The sequence below is a fragment of the Chenopodium quinoa genome, unplaced genomic scaffold (assembly GCF_001683475.1).
Source record: "Chenopodium quinoa cultivar QQ74 unplaced genomic scaffold, ASM168347v1, whole genome shotgun sequence".
Classification (NCBI taxonomy): Eukaryota; Viridiplantae; Streptophyta; class Magnoliopsida; order Caryophyllales; family Amaranthaceae; genus Chenopodium; species Chenopodium quinoa.
In genome coordinates this window covers 271,252-292,043 of record NW_018742969.1, presented here as the reverse complement: position 1 = coordinate 292,043, position 20,792 = coordinate 271,252, and the positions used below count along the sequence as shown (strand labels likewise).

The following is a 20,792-nucleotide window of genomic DNA, read 5'->3' as shown; positions in this document are numbered from 1 at the left end:
GTTGACAATAAAAAGTGTAAATGAGGGAATTGCAAATTCATGGGAATTGTGACTTCCCACAAAAAATGGGAAGTTAATTACCTAACCCTCTAGGTAAATCAAACTTCCCATAATTTGTAACTTCCTTCATGCCAACCAAACAACTTTATACAATTCTCATGATTTTAATGTAGGAATTTAATTTCCATGAAATACAAATTCCTATGGGAAGTAATTTCCCATAGCAACCAAACGACACCTTAGTTTAAATTGCTCACATTGAAGACGAAAAAATGATAAGCCATTTGAGAAGACCAAACAAGGAAATAGACATTAATGCCCTTATCATACTTTTCTCACACAACTAGGGGTGTTCGCGGTGCGGTTTGGATCATAAACCGCACCAAATCGCAAAAGTGCGGTTTGGTGCGGTGCGGTTTGCGGTTTAACCGTATTTTATTAAAATTGCAATTATTCTTTTTAAAACAAAACTTTTATTTTAAATTATAATTATTATTTAAATATTAAAATCTTTTTATTAACCATTAATTAACTAATTATTAGTAAAAAAATTAGCTCATACGAAATATATTTTAGTTCTTTTATATAATTTTAATAAAAATTTTATATAATTTTAATGAAAATATAGTATAAAAATCGCAAACCGCATTGCGGTTTGGTCTCAATAATTTTGGAAACCGTACTAAACCGCAAACCCCGATTTAGTCATTTTTAAAAACCGCACCGCACCAAACCGCAAAATTTTGTGATTTGGTGCAGTCTAAACCGCACTCTGTACAACCCTACACACAACCAAACTCAAGGGACAAAAATGTCCATTTACAACAACTACAGGTTTACAGACACTAATAGAAAGCAGCACAGAGCACAAGCATCATGTTTACCACTTTACCTCTTTCATGTTTACCAACCAAGAATGAGGCAGGGAGAGGCCATGGGAGTTTCCCGAGGACCGTTTTGCCCCTCTCCTTGACGGCGGTCGTCTTTTGCCGGTGATTTCTCCGACCACTTTTAAAACGGTCCTCAAGCCGTCGAATGCGGAAACCCAAACTGTCTTTATCTTTTTCTGTAAGTTGTGACAGTAACTCTGCAGTATGTGCATGCATGTTAATCTTCTCATCTCACCCTTTGCTAATAATCAATCATTAGAGGCTGTGATGAAAGAAAATCGTTCAAAGTAGTCAAATTTAATCTGGGTTTTGAGAATTTTTTTGAGGGTTTTGGCTAATTTTTCCATTTGGCTTGGCAGGGAAAAAAAAAAAAAAAAAAGAAGAAGAAGAAGAGATAATACAAGTTTATCTTCATGATATTGCAGATCAGAATGTTGGTTTTGTTTTGTTTTGTTTTGTTTTTGTTTTGGGTTTTGGTTTGGTTTGGTTTGGTTGGAAATCATTTGGGCGCAATTTGCCGCCATGGTTGATTACCCCACCTCAAAATTCTCGACCTGATTGTTTGATGAAATGTGGATCTGAGCCTCCTTTAAAAAGAGGAAGAATTGGAAGCTGCATTGTTGAAAAGGTACTACTTTACTATTCTGATTTTTTTATTGTTGTTGCTTGAATTTTGGGAATATGATGAGAAGATTATATATGATGAAAAGACATGCAATATTGGTTTGCATGAATGTATGTGATTTTAAAATTTTGATTTGAGAAAGACTTGATTTTGGGTGTGAAAGTTGTACTTTTGTTGCTACATGATATTAGTGTCATTTGCTGTTAGTCCATCTCAACCAAAAGCTTAAGCTAATGGTTGAGGCACAGGAATATGTTTTATACTTTATCATTTGCACAGTTTTAGGAAATAGAATTTTGAAGTAAAGTTTTTGGATTTTGGATTCTTGAATTGGTGAATTTTGGTGGTGAGATGGTAGGGTAATTCTGCAGTGTTGATTTTAGATCGTAAAGGCTGGTACTTTTATATAGATGATATTGGGCATTATATCAGAAGTTATGTTTATGGACTAGGTTAAATTGTACAATGACTAGTTGAGTAATATAATAGCTGCAGTTTTGATATTTGTTGCATTTGTTTTTCAGGATCTTTGTTCAACAATATAATTAGTGTAAGATTGAGGCTGGGAGAGGCCGTGGGAGTTTCTTAAGGACCGTTTGCCACTCTCTCTTGATGACCACCAGTCATCGTTAGCCGGTGATTTCTCTGATCACCCCTAAATGGCCTTATGATGAACATACAAGCCCATGAATATGAATTTCACAATCTAGTGTTAATTTAATTGTCAGTTTAGTCAATTTGGGATTTAGGCTTGATTGATTGATTGATATAATCAATTTGGGGTTCTTCTAAGGTGGATTATTGAACTATTGGTTATTATTACTGAAGTTATGAAAGATTATAATGATCGATTTATTGCAAGAATCTTGCTATGTGCCATTGATGTTGACATAATTAAACAAGAAGAATTTGATGTGATTCTTGGAGCCGTATTTGATAATTGAGTCAAATTTGGTTGCTAATGTGTTGCAAGTTGTTGTTTGTAACCCTTTATTGTAGGATGGAACTATGAAAATGGACCTTTACTTCCCTGCCCAGTGCAGCTGCCCCTCCTGCTTTAGCTCAGGGACGGGCCTGCATTTATCAGTTTTTACGGTTTACCAAGAATGAGGCAGGAGATGCTATGGGAGTTTCCCAAGGGCCGTTTTGCCCCTCTCCTTTGACGACCACCATCAGCGGCGGTCATCTTTTGCCGGTGATTTCTCCAACCACTGTAAAAACGGCTCTTAAACTGTCAAGTGCTAGAAACTTAACTGTAGAGTGCCAGAAACTTAACCGTCTTATCTGTCTGTTTGAGCTGACTGTGGAACTCTGCAGTCTGCACACATCGTTGTCTTTTTACCCTACAAACTTTATCAATCATTAGAGGCTGTGATGAGTAAACCATTCAAAGTAGTCAATCAATTTGGGTTTGGAGAATTTTTTTGAGTTGTTTGGTTAATTTCCCTTTGGCTTGGAAGCAATCAATGATGGGTCTTTTTATTTTTGATGTTTAGAGAGCCACAAGGGCGGGTGATGAGAATCGATCCTAGGATCTCTTAGGAAAGCTCTAACCACTTGTGCTATCCCCTCACTCTCATCAAATGATGGGTCTTTTGTTGTTGCAGTTGTGTCTTTGGGCTCTATTTGTTTCATCTGAAATATTCTGGACCCATCTATTTTTGTTTGCCGCCATGGTTGATTTTTCCACCTCAAAATTCATCACCAAATTGTTTGATGAAATGTGGATCTGAGCCTCCTGAAAAAAAAAAAAAAAAGGAAAAAAAAGAGCTGAAAACACAATAACCTAATCCTGCTCCACATCCAGGGGAGACAAATTTGGAAGCTAGAATTGTTGACAAGGTAATGTACTTTGTATATAATACTCAGTTCTGCATTACTTTTTTGGTCTTGTATTTTGGGAGGATTAGACGTGAAGATTATTGATGCATCCTTAAAAAGGGCCTTGATGAGCCTGCTTTTAAGAAGTGGTTGGATCCCAGGTCTCCTTTCTGCTTGTACTTTGTCTGCATTGTAAAGTTTCATATTGAAGTATCCTTCATTCTTACCTTGTATGATGTACATTTTAGGTCTTTGCCCTCACCAACTGAGCTATATCAGTATTAGTAGTAGGCAGTGCTTAACCGATTATTTGTGGATAAGTTAGTTATTTAGAAGGCAGTGGTTATTCCATTTCTACAATAATATACTCCATCACGTGTTCGATTATGTCATGCTTTTTCTGAAGTCAAAGGTCAAACTTCACAAACTTCGATCATTAATTCCTACCAATATTAGGGGGACCATAATTATATGGTATCTTGTTTGATTAGTTTCATTGTGTATTTGTATTTATCAACTTTACACTACGTAACTAAAGATTTAATTGTCACAGGTGTCTTGTTGACTGTGAAAAAGCAAACAGGAAATCCATCTGAGGGAGCTATGGAGTAGTTGCCTAGTTGGTATTGAAGGGGAGCAAGCATTTGCTATTGGCTTGGCAGTCCAACGCCCACGAGCTTTGCTTGGGTTGGCTTGCCGCCATGGTTAATCAAAGGTGTATGATCTGAGCTTACTAAAAATGTGTTTGTGTATTCATACAATTTTTGAACGATCCATTTATTATAATTAAAAGCTACCCCTTTCCCACTCGTATTTATCAAAGCAAAACTTTGTTACTAAGGGCCTGTTCTGATTTACTGCAAACAATTGAACTGAATAGAGCTGAAATGAATTGTTTATGAGAGAAGGAAATTAGGAATACCAAGAATGAGGCAAGGAGAGGCCATGGGAGTTTCCTGAGGGCCGTTTTGCCCCTCTCTCTAGACGACCACTGTAGGTGGCGGTCATCTTTAGCCGGTGATTTCTCTGACCACAGCAAAAACGGCCCTCAAACTGGCGCACGCCAGAACCTTAACTGCCTTATCTGTCTCTGTGAGATGCGACTCTGTAACTGTTGTCTGCCAGCATCTTTTATCTTCTTACTCCACAATTATCATCAACCTTAAGAGGCTGTGATGAGTGTAAACCGTTCAAAGTAGTCGATCAATTTTGGTTTGGAGAATATTTTGAATTGTTTGGTAAATTTCCATTTGGCTTGGCAGCAATCAAATGATGGGTGTTTTGTATGTTGTGGTTGTTTCTTAGGCTTTGTTTGGTTCATTTGGAATTTTTCTGGACCCAATTTGCTTGATTTGCCGCCATGGTTAATTTACCCACCTTGAAATCCTCAACCAAATTGTGTGATGAAATGTGGTTCTGAGCCTTCTAAAAAAAAACAGCTCTAGATCCAGAGGGGGAAAAATGGAAGCTAGCATTGCTGACAAGGTAATGCATATTACTCAGTTTTGCATTATTTTTGTGGTTTAAGTTTTGGGAGGATTAAATGGGAAAATTATTCATGCATCCATTAAATAGAGCCTTGATGAGGTTGCTTCTGAGCAGAAGTTAAATCCCAGGACTCCTTTATGCTTGTATCTCACCTGCAGTATAAAGTTTCATATTGTATGATGTAAGTTTTAGGCCTTTGCTCTCACCAGTCATTCAGTCAACAACTGAGCTATATCAGTATTAGTATTGAGTATTCGAAGTAATGGATCTACCTTGGGTTCATTTGTGAATGACCGGGTTATTTTAAAAGCTTCAAAGATTCCATTTTTTGTACTTCAATATACTCCCTATTTATGAGCCTCTCAATTATAGGATGTTACTTTATTTAGACTTTGAGTCCCTTCCTGATATCTAATGAAGGTTGAATTTCTCTCTCTGTATTCTTATGTAACAATGTGTGCACGTGTGAATATTGTGATGGATGTTATTGTTCAATTTGCTGATTGCAAAATGAGAGATGTTCAACTCTAGCAGGAAGGTGTTAAGGTAAGAACCAGACGGTACCCTGCTTCAGTTAATTATGTTGTTTTTTGTTGACATTTAGAAACTATAATGATTGAATTGTTATGATTTCTGTAATAGATGAAGAAGTTGATTGGCTTTGGTGTTGTTGCATATCCCAACTAATCGGGTACATTATGGTAGGGAAGTTTGCATTTTGGTGATTCTACAAATGCTTAAGATGCTCATAGTAACTTGTATGTAATTTCTTTAGTAATTCTTGCATTATTATTGTATTAATATAATATTAACATTGTCAAATAAGCATTTTGGAAACCTCCCATGTTCTGCTGTTTGTGTTCTTGCATCCATGGTAGTCTAGGCTTCCCAAATGCTTGATGAACTGATCATTTTGTATGAGAAGGCCTAAGCCTGATAGTGTATTTATGTCATCGTTAATGATTTGGACTTTGATGATTAATAGCTAAATGAGTCTTTCACTTTGACCCCCCCCCCTCTCTCTCTCTCTCTCTCTCTCTCTCTATTTGTATGTGATATTCCCTGTAAATTTTTGCTCATCATGAAAATCCCCCATAAATCTTCCTGTTATCAGTCCAATATCTTTGTACTCCTTAGTGGAGTTTTAAGCCTTGGAATGAACTTGTTATATGTTATGGCTTCGAAAATATGCTTAAATCTGGTCATTGAAGATCATTGAAACCCCTTGTGTTTTTTTTAGCTAATTATGGATTATATAAACTACCGTGTACATAGACAACATACCACCACTCTGGTAGTCTGAAATTCTGCTATGACCTCTTAACTTGTCTTTCAGGGCAGCCACATTTGTGATCAAGTGGTGGCTTTGAGATAAGATGCTGATCATAACTTTGCGTCTTTGCAGGCTCGCATACTATAAGACTTGGCGCAATCAAGTGATAGGCGACATCATCAAATGTTTTGCTTGTTCAAAGGCAAATTTAGATTTGTACTCTTACTGGTATTATTAGTATGTACTATGTAGGCAGTTAAAAGAGGCTCACATTCTGTGAGACTCAGTGCAATCAAGTGACAAGCGACAGCATCAAGTATCTTGCTGGTTCAAAGGCAACTTCAGTTTTTGTACCATTACTGATACAATTATGTAGGCACTGAAAAGTTACAACTCCATAGTGATTATTGAATGTTCTAGCATCATGTACAGACCAAAGCTTTCTTGTATAATGTATGGAGTATGAGATTGAAGAAATTATGCTGATTAATGATAATAAAGATTGATTAAATGTTGTTCAACCTTGTGCTTAATTGATTAAATATTTTCTCCGTTTTTACTAAAATTGCAACTCTTGTGACTCTTTCTTTGTAGCCAATGTAATTGCTAATTGAAGCATATCAAACCTGACACCAAGAAACAATACAATATACGAAGTAAATAAACTTTTTATGCATATTATGTGTGTAACTTGATAAAATGCGGGCGGGTGAAAATATACCACCTCCGTTACATATTATTTGCAACGATTTGACATAAAGTAAAGAGGAAAAATGTCTAATCATTGTAAATAATATGTATCGGAGGTAGTATATGAAACAATAGGTTAAGCTAAAAAAGATTTTTAAACATTTGCATGCTTTTAATTGGATTACACTTTACACCAATCAATCATTATATTTCACAAAACACTAAAAAGAAAAAAAAAACATTATATTTTACAAGGGCTTAATATTTGTACCATTTGTTTTAATTACTTTTGGAAATCTACAAAACTGGTCAAGGAAATTTGAAAGACATTAATGCCCTCATTTTGTTCATGTTCATTGACCCCAAGAATAAGGGCAAAAAGGACAATATACAAAAGGTGAAAGACAATTCCTTGGGTTCTATAAATAAGCAAATTGGGGGAAAATTAGGGTTCATACGATTGAATGAGGCAGGAAGAGGCTTGGGAGTTTCCCGAGGACCGTTTTGCCCCTCTCCCTTGATTACCACCGTATACGGCGGTCATCTTTAGCCGGTGATTTCTCCGACCACCATTATTAAAACGGCCCTCAGAACAATCCAAAAACCCAAAAAGAAAATAAAAATAAAATAAAAATTCAGTAGTAGTACTAGTAGCAGTAATTGTACCAATAATGAGGCTGTGATGATAAATTAATCGTTTAATAGTAATCAATTTTCAGTTTGGTTTTTGTGGGCATTTCTTGTTTTGGGTAATTTGACATTTGGCTTGGCAGCAATTTGATGGGAGTTTTGCATGTTGCTGGGTTGAGATTTTCTCTCTCCTCAATTGCGCATCTTTTCAGGTTTGGTTTGCCGCCATTGTTGATTTTTCCCTTGCTTGATTTGCCACACCAAATTGTTTGTTTGATGCTATGCCGATCTGAGCCTCCTTTTTCAAAATGGTTTCTTTTTTCTTTTATGTTCAGTACTCTGTATTTAGCATGATCAAAAGAATCAAATGATTTGAAGATGTTAAGATGGACAAATTTGAGGTTAAGGTTGTTGGGTATTTTGAATAGTTGAAAGTTAGATGGTAAAGTTTGGTTCTTTATGCTTGAATTTGATGAACAGAACTAGAGTGGACAATTGCAGTGATTAAATGGCAACCTGTAATTGAGATTCTGTAAATCAAATTGTGAAAAATTCGACCGAGATTCATATTATGTGTGCATTTTGTAATTGGTATGCTTGATTAAGCATATCAGTTACAAAATGCTCACATAATTTTGCAGATCATAAGTTGGCATCTACTAAATTGGGCCTAAATTAGCTTTGACAGTGGTTGAACTTGAATAAGTTGCTGCCTTGTAAGTGTTCATATGACAGTCTGAAAGTATATATGCTTATTTATCCTAGATTAAGAGAACTTCAGGCCTTTGTATAACATTGCTGGGATTTTCACTTTGCACAAGTACCTGTCGAACAAATTGCTGGCTTTAGGTAGTTTAGTATTTAGGCTGATTGCTTGATGAAAAATATTCACTTAGTGATTAGAAGTTGAGGTTTGTTGAAGAGGCGGCAACTGCAGCCCTCGTCATTATTTTGCATGTTGATTTTGTCATCAGTGATGATGGAGCTAATGATAATTAATACCCCACATTTGTCTTTTGAGATGATGCTCATTGATTTAGGATTTGTTAGTGATTGCATTAGTATTTGTTGATCAAGAATTGTGTTTGTATGTACAGTATAGTGTCATGTTTTGACAAATTGTTCAAGTTTCAAGGATTTAGGAAGGGTCGGGTTCTTTCAAATTTTCGTTTTTCACACGAATTTCACAATATATACTCCTGAATCTGTGCACAATGATTCTGTTTAGATTGTTGGTCACTCAATTTGGGCCTTGCTCTGATAATGCCATTTAAATTTTTCAACGGTCATCAGGGTCACTGATGTATCAGATTACCTATTCTCTTGTGGGATTTGGTTGCCTTTGTCCATTAAATAATTTCTCCCTTTTTTGTGAGCTCTTGTGAACAACATAGGTAGCAATTTTAATGTGCTGCTTTTTTAACCAGGCGTTAAACAGTTTGTTGCCTCGGTTTAAGAGGTTTCCATTTTCTTGGGACTAGTCTAGGTAACTGGGTCTGGCGATTGCCCATACATTCTCCTCTCTTTGAACTGGCCTTAACTTTACTCAGCCACCACAATCTCTCCCTGTAAATCCACTAACTTGTAGTGGCCTTTGTTGATTTCGTCTGATACAAGAATAATGAAGGTAGGAGAGTTTTCCATTGGATTGGCAGCTGCAAGTAAATGAGGTTTGTTTGCTCAGCCGTGGCACTGACCTTTTGTTCCTTATGTCTATAAAGTGAATCTTCAGGGCGTTTATGTTTTGTAGGATTATATGTATATGCATGCTGCATGCAGTGTATATACATAAAAATCTAAATCTAGATTATGTCTCTGGTAATATTTGGTACAAAGAAAATAAATCTAAGTCACTTATGGAACTATGAAAGTGTAGCATCAACTTCCCATCTTAGCCTTCGTGTGATTAAAAAAAAATTATAATAGTGTGAGGAGATGTTGGGACTTTAATAATCTTAACAGCGTGGAAAAGCCGTGGGAGTGTGGGCTGTTGTGATATGATTGTTGTCCCTTCATCAAGATGATCTTCATTAATTTTGGTCTTTATTTCCTGTTATTTGTCTGACAGTTGAAACTTTTGTGCTCTCATGGAGATTTGTTTGGTTCAGCATGTAGCCGTGTAGGGATAAATCACGAGTCTGTTGATAAACCAGCTATTATGTAGCAGTAGTTGCCCAAGCATAATCCAACACATCGTTGTGCTTGGCTGCTGCTGGCTGTCATCTGTTGATGTTATTTGCCTCTTTGGATTGTTTGTTTTATTTACCTGTTGCTTGTGTTGCTGTAGGTGAAATACTGATCTGAAACGGTAAAAGAAAAGGCTATCTCAGCCTACCTTGGTTTTCTGAGGTTTTGCTGGCAGATCATATCAACCCTTCAATATTGATGGGCGGTGCTTTTATGATCTATTGGGACTCGGGAGCATATAGCTCAAGTACCAGTCAACTAATACCGCGGGAACAGAGTTGGTAATCAACAAGCTTGGATTCAAGAGCTGCAGAGTATTGACATTAGTTTTATTAGTAATGCAAGTCGGGGGTTAGATTGGAGGGTTTTTTGATGTAGTTTGCTGCATTTTGTTCTCTAAGATCCTTGAGAATTTTCCTCAAGGATTATGTTGTATACAATGATGCGGAGTGCAGTACTACATTGATTTTATTCTGATTGCCTTTTGATGTAAGATAACATATCACAGCTTAATATTCTGTCAACCAAAGGTCCAAATTGCTCAATACGAGCTCCTCTAAATATATTCTAGGATGCTTACTGCTTGTGCATTAAAATGTCAATATTTGGATCATGAAATTTGCTAGCTGCTAAGAGGAGTTATTAGTGTAACTTATCGCAAACTACCATGCAGTTGCAAGAAGCCTCAGCTCAGAACTCAGAGCAGCATATACTATAGTAATCTAGTACCTTGTAGCCTAGCAAATTTTATGCACCGTTTTATCCCATCATTAGGACAATTCTTATATGGACATAATTAAATAACATGATTAGCGTAAATTACTACTTGTTGACGTTGCTACTTGCTAGTCTTGGTGTTCATAAGAAGCCTCGGAGTTGTGTTTAGTAGTCTAGTCCTCTAGTATAAGCCCTTGCACAATTTATACACCATTTCACTCAATCAATAGTAGAGTTTAATTCTAAGGACATCATCGAACACCATGATTAGTGTTAATATTACTTCCCAATATTACTAACTTTTGACCCCAGAAAAAGTTTCTACATAATCTTTCCACCTCATTAAAAATGCTAGCAGGGATCACGAAACATTGTACGGAGTATGACATAAGTTGGGATAGCTTGAGCAATAGACTTGATAAGAACTTCCCGACCAACTTGAGAAAGAAAACTACCTTTCCATCCCTTTACCTTTTTCCAAATATTGTCTTGAATAAATTGGAAAACCACATTATTAAGCTTCCTAGGTGAAGTTAAGCTAGTGAAGTAAAATACATTAATGCCCTCATTATACCTTCACTCCAAAGCATAAACCATGAGGGTAAAATTGACAATTACTTCAAATCCTCTCTTTAAAAGAGCAGAAAGGGAGCAAATTTAGGGTTCTAAGACTTCTAACGATTGACTGAGGCAGGAAGAGGCTTGGGAGTTTCCCGAGGACCGTTTTGCCCCTCTTCCTTGATCACCACCGTATACGGCGGTCATCTTTAGCCGATGATTTCTCCGACCACCGTTAAAACGGCCCTCAAAGCGGGAAATATATCTGGTATTTCTTCATTATTACTCCGTTTTTAAATACTACTCCATACTACGTACTACAAGTATATACCTCTTCTTCTTCTTCTTCTTCCCCTTTTCACCCTCAAAAAAAAAAAAAATGAAGGACCCTTTGAGGCAGTGATGAAATTGAGTCGTTTAGAGTAATCAAATTTCAATTTGGGTTTCTGGGTTTTTCTGGGAAATTGATTTTCTTTTCCAATTGGTTTGGCAGCAACTTTAGGGTTTTGTTTGCCGCCATTTGTGTAATTGATTATCTCTTTCTTGAAAATTCTCCCCCAAATTGTTTGATGACATGCAGATCTGAGCCTCCTCCATTGAAGCGGCTTCTGAGCTTTCTCTCCCTCCATTGAAGCAGTTTCTGAGTTAATATTGTATTTGTTATCATCGAATGTCAATTTCCCATTGAAGCGCACTCAACGTTCTCCATTGAATCTACTTCTGATATTTCTATCTTCCATTGAAGCAGCTTCTGAGGTTAAGTTGTTTTCTTTTTGTAATCATCGAATATCAATTTCACAATGTAGTATTTATCGTTGATTTAATACTAAGATTTATGGGAGTTTCCCGAGGACTGTTTTGCCCCTTTCCTTAAACGACCACCGTTAACGGCGGCCGTTTTTTGCCGGTGATTTCTCCGACAACCGTTAAAACTGTCCTCAGCTCTAACCAACTGTCTATCTGTCTGTAAACTGTGACTGTAACTCTGCTGTCTGCATGCAGCTTGATCATATTAACCACCAAAAATTATCAATCTTTAGAGGCTATGATGAGTTTAACTGTTCAAAGTAGTCAAATTTAATCTGGGTTTGGAGAATTTTTTTGAGGTTTTGGGTAAATTTTTCCATTTGGCTTGGCAGAAAGATCAAAGTTAGGGCCCCTTCAAAAAAAAAAAAAAAATCAAAGTTAGGGCCTGTTCTATCCAGCTTAAATTCAGTTCAGTTCAGCTCTAATTCAATCAGTTCAGTTGTTTTCAGTTAATCGGAACAGGCCCTTAGTATTCAACATGATGCTTAGCTTGCATTTTTCTCATTTATTTTATTTTATTTTATTTTGTGGGGTTGGTTCAATTGGAAATGATATGGGTTCGATTTGATTGATTTGCCGCCATGGTTGAATTCCCACCTCGAAATTTTCCACCTGATTGTTTGATGAAATGAGGGTCTGAGCCTCCTTCATTGAAGTGTACTCTGAATTCGCTATTGAAGCCTCTTTTTGAGCTATCTCTCACTCTGTACTTAATTGAGGCGTACTGTGAATTATCTATTGAAATCAGTTGTGAGTCTTGTGACTTTAGGCTGTTCTATTCAGCTTAATATCAGTTCAGTTGTTTTAAGTAAATCGGAATAGACCCTTTGTGAGTTTTCTCTCCTCTATTGAAGGAGCTTAGAGCAAGGGTGATATCAGCAATTTGAATCTTAAGACATATGCTCAAGACTTTTCCCATTTTTCATGAAAAATCTCAAGCAAGTCTCAAGTCTCAAGTTGAGTCTTGAAATTTCAAGACTCAACTTAAGATTTGAGATTGGGACCCACTTCACCCACCTCACTTTTATTTTTATTATCCCTTTTTTTAATTTTATACTTTTCTACTTATAATATGTCAAATATTTAATCTTAGGGCTAAAGTGATAAATTTGTGTAAGTCTTAGTGAGTCTTAATAAGAATTTGACGACATCATTTTCAATGGGGACCACCAAAAATGATGTCACATCCAAGTCTTAAGACTTGGGGCTAAACTTGCTCTTATTAGGTAAGATGTTTTTCTTGATCAGCGAATATCAGTTTCATCATAATCTAGGGTTTATAGTTGATTAATTCCAAGAATGAGGCAGGGAGAGATCATGGGAGTTTCCGAGGACCGTTTTGCCCCTCTCCTTAGAGGACCGTTGCTTACAACGGTTGTCTTTCGCCGGTGATTTATCTGGACACTATTAAAACGGTCCTCAAACCATCGATGCCAGAACCTTAGCTGCTTTTATCTTTCTCTGTGAGCTGGGACTATGTAAGTCTGCTGACTGCATGCTCCTTGATCTTCCAACCTCAAAAGTCACCAACCATTAGAGGCTGTGATGAGTGTAAACCATTCAAAGTAGTCAAAATTTAATTTTGGTTTGGAGGATTTTTGAGGTTTTGGGTAATTTTTTTCATTGGCTTGGCAGAAAGATCAATATTCCGAAGTTGCAAATAATATGATGCGGAGGGTTTGTTTTATGGTTTGGTTTTGTTTGGTTGGAAATTATTTGTCCCAATATGATTGATTTGCCGCCATGGTTGATTTTCCCACCTCAAAATTCCCCACCGGATTGTTTGATGAAATGTGGATCTGAGCCTCTTGTTTGCAAAAAATAAAAAGGAAGCTGCATTGTTGAAATTTGGTAATACTTTTACAATTTTACATTTTTTTTAATTGTTTGTTGTTTTGTGAGTATATGATGTGAAGATTATATTGATAAAAAGACATGAACTGTTTGATGCATGGAATTTTGATTTGAGAAAGTTTTGAAAATAGAAATTGAATCGTAAGTAATCAAATTCAATTTGGGTTTTCTGGGAAATTGATTTTCTTTTCCAATTGGTTTGGCAGCAACTTTAGGGTTTTGTTTGCCACCATTTGTGTAATTGATTTTCTCTTTCTTGAAAATTCTCCCCCAAATTGTTTGATGACATGCAGATCTGAGCCTCCTCCATTGAAGCGGCTTCTGAGCTTTCTCTCACTCCATTGAAGCAGTTTCTGAGGTAGTATTGTTTTTGTTATCATCGAATGTCAATTTCCCATTGAAGCGCACTCAACGTTCTCCATTGAATCTACTTCTGATATTTCTATAATCCATTGAAGCAGCTTCTGAGGTTAAGTTTTCTTTTTGTAATTATCGAATATCAATTTCACAATTTAGGGTTTATTGTTGATTTAATACTAAGATTGAGGCAAGGAGAGGTTATGGGAGTTTCCCGAGGACAGTTTTGCCCCTCTCCTTAAACGGCCACCATTAACGGCGGCCGTTTTTTGCCGGTGATTTCTCCGTTAAAACTGTCCTCAGCTCTAACCAACTGTCTATCTGTCTGTAAACTGTGACTGTAACTCTGCTGTCTGCATGCAGCTTAATCATATTAACCACCAAAAATTATCAATCTTTAGAGGCTATGATGAGTTTAACTGTTCAAAGTAGTCAAATTTAATCTGGGTTTGGAGAATTTTTTTGAGGTTTTGGGTAAATTTTTCCATTTGGCTTGGCAGAAAGATCAAAGTTAGGCCCTGTTCTATTCAAGCTTAATTTCAGTTTAGTTCAGCTCTAATCCAATCAGTTCAGTTGTTTTCAGTCAATTGGAACAGGCCCTTAGTATTCAACATGATGCTTAGCTTGTATTTTTCTCATTTATTTTATTTTATTTTATCTTGTGGGGTTGGTTCAGTTGGAAATGATATGGGTTTGATTTGATTAATTTGCCGCCATGGTTGAATTCCCACCTCGAAATATTCCACCTGATTGTTTGATGAAATGAGGGTCTGAGCCTCCTTCAATTAAGTGTACTCTGAATTCGCTATTGAAGCGTCTTTTTGAGCTATCTCTCACTCTCTTCTTAATTGAGGCGTACTCTGAATTCTTTATTGAAATCAGTTGTGAGTCTTGTGACTTTAGGCTGTTATGTTCAGCTTAATATCAGTTCAGTTCAGTATTTCAGTTCAGTTGTTTTAAGTAAATCGGAATAGACCCTTTGTGAGTTTTCTCTCCTCTATTGAAGGAGCTTATGAGGTAAGATGTTTTTCTTGATCAGCGAATATCAGTTTCATCATAATCTAGGGTTTATCGTTGATTAATTCCAAGAATGAGGCAGGGAGAGGTCATGGGAGTTTCCGAGGACCGTTTTGCCCCTCTCCTTAGAGGACCGTTGCTTACAACGGTTGTCTTTCGCCGGTGATTTATGTGGACACTATTTAAACGGTCCTCAAACCATCGGATGCCTGAACCTTAGCTGCTTTTATCTGTCTCTGTGAGCTGGGACTGTGTAACTCTGCTGACTGCATGCTACTTGATCTTCCAACCTCAAAAATCACCAACCATTAGAGGCTGTGATGAGCGTAAACCATTCAAAGTAGTCAAATTTAATTTGGGTTTGGAGGATTTTTGAGGTTTTGGGTAATTTTTTCCATTGGCTTGGCAGAAAGATCAATATTCCGAAGTTGCAAATAATATGATGCGGAGGGTTTGTTTTATGGTTTGGTTTTGTTTGGTTGGGAATTATTTGTCCCAATATGATTGATTCGCCGCCATGGTTGATTTTCCCACCTCAAAATTCCCCACCGGATTGTTTGATGAAATGTGGATCTGAGCCTCTTGTTTGCGAAAAATAAAATGGAAGCTGCATTGTTGAAAATTGGTAATACTTTTACAATTTTACATTTTTTTTAATTGTTTGTTGTTTTGTGAGTATATGATGTGAAGATTATATTGATAAAAAAATATGAACTGTTTGATGCATGGAATTTTGATTTGAGAAAGTTTTGATAATAGAAATTGAATCGTTTGAAGTAATCAAATTCAATTTGGGTTTTCTGGGAAATTGATTTTCTTTTCCAATTGGTTTGGCAGCAACTTTAGGGTTTTGTTTGCCGCCATTTGTGTAATTGATTTTCTCTTTCTTGAAAATTCTCCTCCAAATTGTTCGATGAAATGCAGATCTCAGCCTCCTCCATTGTAGCTCACTCTGAGTTCTCCATTGAAGCGTGTTCTCCATTGAAGCGGCTTCTGAGCTTTCTCTCATTCCATTGAAGCAGTATTTGAGGTAATAATGTTTTTGTTATCATCGAATGTCAATTTCCCATTGAAGTGCACTCCATTGAATCGACTTCTTATATTTCTATAATCAATTGAAGCAGCTTCTGAGGTTAAGGGCCTATTCTTATACGTTTATTTTCAGCTTAGTTCAGCTACTAATTTCCTTCTCTTATAAAATATTCATTTCAGTTCAGCTCTGTTAAGTTCAGCTGAGTTCAGTCTATGAGAACAGGCCCCAAGTTGTTTTCTTTTTGTAATCATCAAATATCAATTTCACAATCTAGGGTTTATCGTCGATTTAATACTAAGATTAAGGCAGGGAGAGGTTATGGGAGATTCCCGAGGACTGTTTTGCCCCTCTCCTAAAACGATTGCCGTTAATGGTGGCCTTTTTTTTGCCGGTGATTTCTCCGACAACTGTTAAAACTGTCCTCAGCTCTAACCAATTGTCTATCTGTCTGTGAACTGTGACTGTAACTCTGCAGTCTGCATGCAGAATTACAGTCAAATTATCCATCTTTTGAGGCTATGATGAGATTAACTGTTCAAAGTAGTCAAATTTAATCTGGGTTTGGAGAATTTTTTTGAGGTTTTGGGTAAATTTTTCCATTTGGCTTGGCAGAAAGATCAAAGTTAGGGCCTGTTCTATTCATCTTAATTACATTTCAGCTCAGCTTTCTAATCACTTCAATTCTTTTCAGCAAATCGGAACAGGCCCTTAGTCTTCAACATGATGCTTAGCTTATTTGTGGTGTTGGAAATGATTTGGGTCCGATTTGATTGATTTGCCGCCATGGTTGATTTCCCACCTTGAAATTTTCCACCTGAGTGTTTGATGAAATGAGGATATGAGCCTCCTTCATTGTAGTGTACTTTGAATTCTCTATTGAAGCGCCTTTTTGAGCTATCTCTCACTCTCTCCTTCATTGAAGCGTACTCTGGATTCTCCATTGAAATGGGTTGTGACTTTGTGAGTTTTCTCTCCTATTGAAGGAGCTTCTGAGGTAAGATGTTTTTTTCTTAGTTAGTGAAAATCAGCTTCATAATCTAGGGTTTATCGTTAATTAATACCAAGAATGAGGCAGGGAGAGGTCATGGGAGTTTCCCGAGGACCGTTTTGCCCCTCTCCTTAGACGACCATTGTTTTACGATTGTTGTCTTTCGCCGGTGATATATCTGGATACTATTAAAACGGTCCTCATACCATCGGATGCTAGAACCTTAGCTGCTTTATCGGTCTCTGTGAGCTGTGAGCTGTGACTGTGTAACTCTGCTGACTGCATGCTCCTTGATCTTCCAACCCCAAAAATCACCAACCATTAGAGGCTGTGATGAGTGTAAACCATTCAAAGTAGTCAATTTTAATTTGTGTTTGGTGAATTTTTTGAGGTTTTGGGTAATTATTTCCATTGGCTTGGCATAATGATTAAATATTCCAAAGTTGCAAATAATTTGATACGGAGGTAGTATTATTTTTGTTTTGTGGTTTGGTTTGGTTGGAATTTGGAAATTATTTGTCCCAATGATTGATTTGCCGCCATGGTTGATTTTCCCACCTCAAAATTCTCCACCGGATTGTTTGATGAAATGTGGATCTGAGCCTCTTGTTTGATTAAATGAATAAATAAAAAATAGAAGCTGCATTGTTGAATTTTGGTATTACTTTTACAATTTTACATTATGCTTTTAATTGTTTGTTGTTTTGAGTGCATATTATTTGAAGATTATATTGATAAAAAGACGTGAAATGTTTGATGTATGTGATTTTGGAATTTTTAATTGAGTAAGTTTTGAAAATAGAATTGAGTACTATGTGTTGGGAAGGAGAGAATGGTTGATTATTGAAAGGGGAAGCTTCTGCTATTGGCTTGGCTGCACAAAGCCCATCAGCTCTGCTTGGTTTGCTGCCTTTGTATTGAGCTTACACCCAATCAAAGGTGTATCTAAGCCTGTCTATCAAACACGCAACCTTCTGATTTTCACTCCAAAGCTCTACAAGTGAGTTTTTTTTTTTTAACTTTTCATATCCTAACATGTCCTTGGTTTTCATGGCAACATCTTGTAAACAATTATTCTTTTTTAGGGGATATGTTTCCATTTTTTACACCAAGGCTTTGTTTTTGTTAGTTTTGGTGAAGACAATTGATGTAATGCTTCCTGAAATGTAGGTGTGGATTTTATGGGATAAGAGGGCGAAGCTGAGTTTTGTATCAACTGGACTTGAGAGTTTCCAGTTGACAAAGATAGACACGAAGCTTGTGAGTATAGTGTCATTTGAAAAACTAATTGTGATGGCTATTTTTAGACTAAAGGAATGTCTTTTTACCTCTAAAATTTTAATTTGTCTAGTCTTATTTTTCTGAACTGAATTTATCAGAACTTGCACGAGCTTAATTAGATGTGGAACTGATTTTCTTTAGGTGAAAAGAACAAGATTGCGGTAATCAGGATACAAGAAAAGGCCTGGAGGGCTGGAGGGTGTTGCATGTGCTTGGCAGGGCAGCATATGGAAACTCTTAACTTGAGTTTTGCTTGCTTTGCTGCCATTGATTAATTAGTGTCTTTCATTGCCTGATGAAGGGCAAATCTGAGCCTCGTTTCTCCCTTTTTTGAAATAAAAAATAATTGTTTCAGGGGGTGGCAGAGGTAGAGGTATTACCACTAGTTTCCGTGTGACGTAATATTTAAGGCAAAGTGGGGTTGCTATTACTACTGTGCTACGATATCAACTTTACCCTAGAGAGCCTCTCCCCTCATGGCAAGGCAAAGTGGGGGGTAGGAGGTTTTGCAGCTGTGTACTACACCATGATAGCAGAGCGGTATATTTCTATTCACCTTCGATCAAAACTTGGCACCATACTAGTGTTGCATGCTGTATTGATTTGCCAGCAAAATACTGCTACAGTGCTACTATGGAGCTGCCATCATCTTCAAATTGTGGCATGGGGATCAGCCGATCAGGTGAAAATAATGAAGTCTTACTTTCTTCATGATTCAGTTTTATTGGTTCTAATCTTTTGGAGGAAAAAACTTGGAACGTACCCCTCATCTGGATCTCACATTCGGGGCCTTACTGTTTGCAGCTGAAACAAATTGGCATTTTAACTTTAAGCGTTCAAGGGGTGATCAAGACACCAAAAAGAACAACTCCAACACGAACGTAGCTTATAGTGTTAGCACCACCGGCTCGTATCAAAATAATCGACTACTCAAGTGGCAGCAATTTAATTTTTTGTTTATTATACCCTAAGCCTTTTGAAATTGTTTTGTACTCTGTATATAACTATTTCTCTATTATTAAAATTGCTCAACTGTGTAGTAATATTGTTGGTTAATAAGACAATTACTCTTGTTTTGCTATTGTGTTAAGCAAAGTTACTTGATTGTGTCAACTTTAGAGGTAATGAAACCATGCACTAACAAGCACTTTAAGGTATTGACTGTTGAGTGAAGATGAACATTTGTGGAAAAATGCTCGTTAACATTACACATTGACATTATTAAATCGATCCTAGGTAGGTAATTGTGCACTGCTAATATACCTGAGGGTGTTGATTAATCCAAGTTATCACTATCTCAATAAAACTAAGCAAGAAAATAAAAACTTATTGACTTAACCTAACTAGAGATTTGGCCTCATAACTTTATGATCATGAAATCAAACCTCATCTAGGGATCCTCTAATTTTGGATCTTTTTACCTTAATAAATTTGAGCAACAAAACTAGACTAGTGTTAGAAATTCAATAATACATCCAGTCATCCACCATTTTTTTTTTTTTTTTTTTCTTTTACTTTCCCGCTGCCATTCACTTAAGTTATTGATTCCATTTTTAAGAAAAAAAATTAGCTGAGTAGAGTCTCAATTGTACATAACTAATGATATTTTTATTGAAGTTATAAATGGACAAACGCATCTAAAGAAAATGTGTCAACTAATATTATTCAGGGGAAGTATATGTTTGAGTCAAATAGTATTATTATTCGTGTTCATGTTTTTATATAAAATCATACATTAACAAATACACCTAAGGAAATTCCGTTAATAACTAGTATAAAATCGAAGAAAGTATATGTTTGAATCAAGTAAAGTCATTCTCATTGCTTACTTTTAAAAGATCCTAAACAAAGAGGGCAAAAGTGACAATAAACAAACAAATGAAAAAAAAGCAATACATCATCATGAATTGATGAAATGAAACCAAAGCACACTATAAGAAAGAAGAGAAGCCGCAAAAAGTAGGGTTCCTATCATTAGTTTAAGAATGAGGCAGGGAGAGGCCGTGGGAGTTTCCCGAGGACCGTTTGCCACTCTCCCTCGATAACCCACCACCGTTCACGGCGGTCGGTAATCTTAAGCCGCTGATTTCTATAAACCCAATCAAACGGTCCTCAATCATCATCATCATCATCATCATCATCATAATATACATATATATATAGTACTTCGTAATAACAATAATAATACTACCTCCGTTCCTTGAGGCTATGATGCTATCAAATCGCTCAAATTAGTCATTTTCAGTTTGGTTTTTGGAGGTTTTTATCGTCAAGGTTTTGGTGAGGTTCATTTCCATTTGGCTTGGCAGCTACCTGTTATGGGTTTCATTTGCCGCCATGGGAGTTGACCTTTTATCTAACCTTGATGGATTAATTACTTCCACCAGATTGTTTTTGATGAAATGGCAGATCTGAGCCTCCTTCCCCAACAAATTTTTATTGTTTTTTTTTTTTTTTTTTTTTTTTTGGTAATTTTAGTAAAATTCTTTCAATAAAAAACTTTTAGTTTTTTTTTTTTTTATTTTGTTATGAGATTAGGACATGAAAATTTTGGCTTTTCAAATCCCAAAATATGT

The 20,792-nt window shown here is 36.5% G+C and overlaps 2 long non-coding RNA genes across 9 annotated transcripts; both read left to right on the top strand.

Moving 5' to 3' along the window:
- Positions 1 to 831: 831 nt before the first annotated feature.
- LOC110729076 lies at positions 832 to 6,611 on the top strand. Of its 3 annotated transcripts, none has more exons than XR_002512810.1 (5): positions 832 to 1,518; positions 2,040 to 2,151; positions 3,890 to 5,370; positions 5,467 to 5,582; positions 6,230 to 6,611. It is a non-coding gene; the product is annotated as an uncharacterized LOC110729076 (long non-coding RNA). The 3 variants fall into 3 exon arrangements; XR_002512809.1 differs by having other exon boundaries at positions 2,040 to 3,357; positions 5,467 to 5,525; XR_002512808.1 differs by having other exon boundaries at positions 2,040 to 3,357.
- Positions 6,612 to 10,880: 4,269 nt separating this feature from the next.
- LOC110729075 lies at positions 10,881 to 19,297 on the top strand. Of its 6 annotated transcripts, none has more exons than XR_002512803.1 (5): positions 10,881 to 15,539; positions 15,752 to 15,944; positions 17,738 to 17,935; positions 18,106 to 18,195; positions 18,358 to 19,297. It is a non-coding gene; the product is annotated as an uncharacterized LOC110729075 (long non-coding RNA). The 6 variants fall into 6 exon arrangements; XR_002512807.1 differs by having other exon boundaries at positions 10,884 to 11,635; positions 13,834 to 15,944; XR_002512805.1 differs by having other exon boundaries at positions 10,885 to 15,539; positions 15,839 to 15,944.
- The last annotated feature ends 1,495 nt before the right edge of the window (positions 19,298 to 20,792 follow it).